This window comes from Capsicum annuum, chromosome 7 (assembly GCF_002878395.1).
Source record: "Capsicum annuum cultivar UCD-10X-F1 chromosome 7, UCD10Xv1.1, whole genome shotgun sequence".
Taxonomy (NCBI): Eukaryota; Viridiplantae; Streptophyta; class Magnoliopsida; order Solanales; family Solanaceae; genus Capsicum; species Capsicum annuum.
The window spans coordinates 223,640,061-223,643,977 of record NC_061117.1 but is presented as its reverse complement, the minus strand read 5'-3'; the positions used below and the strand labels follow the sequence as shown (position 1 = coordinate 223,643,977).

At 29.8% G+C, this 3,917-nt stretch overlaps 1 pseudogene; it reads right to left on the bottom strand.

The window, feature by feature from the left end:
- Nucleotides 1-245: 245 nt before the first annotated feature.
- On the bottom strand, nucleotides 246-1,132 carry LOC107856293 (annotated as a pseudogene).
- Between the last annotated feature and the right edge of the window lie 2,785 nt (nucleotides 1,133-3,917).

Sequence of the window (3,917 nt, the reverse complement as noted above, 5' to 3'; positions counted from 1 at the left end):
TAAAATGAATAGCCTTTCATGATAGAGTTGCTTTCTAATTCGAAGAATTCTAAAAAATTGTATTTTAACAGATTACTTAAGAAATATATTAAATAGTAAATGAAATTAAAATGAAAAGGCAAAAATAAACCACTTAAAACAAACACTAATTCAAATTAAACATTATTCAAACATAGCCAAATCAAAACCAAACTAGCAGTGATGAACTAAACATAGATCATTCAATGTATCAGATAACCAAAACATCAACTCTCCTTTGGAAAGAAGTTGCAAGTACGTATGTTGTGACCTTCTTGACCACATTTACCACAACAGTTTGTACTGGAGGATAGTTTTTCACTTGCTTTCTTACACCTACTCTTTTTCGGCCTACCAGGTGGTCTTTTGTATTTGGGTGGTATGACTTCTTCTTCTTCGACACATTTAGGCACATGCCAATCCTTCTTATCTGGCATAGGTACTACAGGAAGTTCATATGTCTTCACTAATGTCGCAGGCTTATAGTAATCAGAGCACCACGGACGAAACTTCGTAACATTTATACTCTTCAATACTGCAATCGTGTGTGGACATGAAATTTTATCAATCTAAAATCTACAACAGTTGCATTTGTTAGCATCCAAGTCCACAACGTATATTCTTCCAGATTCATAAACTGAATAATGATACTCTGATGCAGCCTTGACCTAACAAACAAAAAATCACACACAAACAAAATATAATGTACAAGAATTTTTTATTCAATAAATAAAATATAAAATGAGTAATTATTTACGCATACCGTCATTCTAGATGCTTTAACTCAGTTAGCTGTGAGGATTTCGTCAAACCTTCCCCCTAAAGTTGTTTCTGTATATGAAGCAATTTCTCTGTTTTTACAGTTTCATGCTCCAAATAATTTTCTGACTTCTTCCAAAAAACCTAAAATCGGCAATTTACGTGCCTCCACTAAACAACCATTTATACATTCTGCAATGTTAGATGTCATCATCCTGCCTCTATTTATAGGAGAATGAACTCTTGACCACTTCTCATATCCTACATCATATAGATAATCTTTCACCCGATGATCAATTTTATCAACCTTCGACATAATGTATTCAAAATCTTCCTTTCTGTATGCTTTGGCCATCAAAAATAACAGGTCTCTAAGTCTGTCCTTGCTCCTTCTGAAATTTGTACAAACGTTCTTCCAAAGATGTCAAATGCATGCTAAGTGAGGAACATTTGGATAGACATTGCTGACACTTTTAATTATTATTTCATTGCAATCTGATACAACAGACATGTTCTCACGCTCCCCAAAAGCATTCTTAAATTGCTCGAAAAACCATGTCCATGCGAAATCATTTTCCGAGTCAACAACACCATAAGCAATTAGTAATATACAGCCTAAAAAAAATAAAAGCATGACTTTTAATAAATTGTTGTTATTAAAAAGTTTATACACCTAACAAAGAATACAATCAAGTTTCATATAAACAGTTATGTATCAGAATATATAATGATGTATCATAAATTATATATTTATGTATCATAATATATTATATATGTTCTGGAACTTATCATCATAATTATTAAAGATGGAATAACATAGAGTTTCTTATATACAGTTATGTATCAGAATATATAATGATGTATCATAAACTATAAAGTAATATATCATAATATATTATATATATTATGGAATGTATCATAACAAGTATTAAAGATGGAATAACAAGATTAGTCATACCTGCACCATCAAGAGTGCTAGCACAAAGAAAAGTCCCTTGGTACGGTCCACTCAAATGAGCACCGTCTACCACAATAACTGCCCTACAATGCTTGAAACCATGGATCATTGGCTGTAAAGCTATAAATAAATATTTGAATTCATTATCTACAGCCTTATGTATCCTGATGTGTGATCCCGGATACACAGAGTTTAGCATGTAGATGTATCTCGGCATTTGTCTATATCCGTCAGCAGCTCCACCCCTTAGCATTTCTATAGCACGCTCCTTCGCACGCCAAGCTTTCATGTAATTGATGTCAACACCATACACAACTTTCATTTCTTCAATAATATCTGTTGGAGTGTGTTTCCTGTTGTAGTTTACTAACTTTGGCTTTGTAAAATTACTAACAAAGTTAACTGTAGCCTGCAGCTATTTTAACACCCTATCACTCATTGAACACGTATGTTCATCATTGAATTTCCAAATTTGAAAAAGATCAGAATGCAAAAAGTAAGATGCTTTCATGTACCAACTGCACTTTTTATTAAGACATTCCAACCAATAACTACATATTAAAACAAATAATCACAATTTAAAAAAAAAAAAAAAAAACTAAATATCAAAACAATAATGTATCAGATACTTTTAACTGTTAAGCTACTTTATAAAATTTTATAGTTTTTATAACAACATTCTGTCATTTGTTTGCTTTAAACCAATTCACCTTCATATACGATATTGTTTATGAATAACACAATCAAAACATATTTTACAATGTATCCTAATACCTATACATAAACGCCAATCACACACAAAAAAACAAGAACAACATAGTTTATAATACCTTTTTTTACCAGATCTTGATGCTCTAAAATTAAAATTATGATCTAACGCATACTTTTCCATTACAGCTTTCAGAGTTTTCTTATCCTTATACAACTGCTTCACCTTAACTTCAGTGTTTTGGCAATCAGTGATGCATTTTATTGTTTCAATTTCTAATACATACAAAGAGTATTGATTATTCGCCTCAACAACAGTAAGTGCAGCTGCATCTGATTCTGTTCCTTCGATGCACATTATCGCACCAGTTTGAGCATAAAATTCTACATCTTCATTCGATTTAGTGCTTGTTGTAATGCATAATGGATACATTACAAAATCTGTGCATATTTTTTTCAATTCAATGTAAACCTTAACACCATTATCATTTCTAATCACCATTGGAGCTGTATTTCCATGAACAATGTAACGAACATCTATATTTTTCTTTGCTTGATCTATCGCAAGTTCCGTCGTAATAACAGAAATCAACCCGAAATACGAAACACTTTCGGTAACTACAATTCATCACTCTTGTAATTTTCATAAATAATTTTATTTTTTCAGAAATCAGAATGTCTCAGCAAAATCAAAATATTCATGACAAAAATTGTTTGAAAGAATCAACAACAAAAAAAAAAATTGGAAACAATGAGGTAAAAAATAATTGAAAATGGCATTCAAATTTCAAAATGGTTTGTTACGTGATTTATGTATTAAGGGATTTGATTAATCAGCATTATGCTTAATTAATGGCATTCAAATTTCAAAATGTCAAGTCCTATATTTAAGGGATTTGATTAATCAGCATTATGCTTAATTACCATTCGTTTACTAATTAACCACATTTAATATGGTACTTATGTATCATACCACAATGTATTAGATAATCACGTAATGTATCATAAATGGAATTTTCAGTAATTTTTTAAAATGTTGGGAGAAAAGGTAATTATATAAGAAACTATTGTTATTTAAGTAGTTTATACTTTTAATTACGAGATTACTAATTAATGCTTATCGAGTAATTATTTATAATTACCTACTAAATACTTCCTCAGTCTTAAAATTATTTGTCACGATTTCTAAAATTAATTATCTCAAATTATTTATTATTTTAGAATTCAAGTTAAAGTTGATTACTCTTTTCTCATTTAGGCTTCATTTGTTTTTTTAAGATTTAGAGGTCTAAATCTCAATGCACATCTGAATGATTAAGATGTTGTCTCTACATCTGAAAACTGAATGTTTAAGACTGTTTGTTTTTCAATATCTGAATGTGCAAAAAAAAATTATTTGTATATATAATAAAATAAAAAATACAATTCAAATAAAAACTAATTATATATTAGAAAAGTAAGTAATTTAATACAA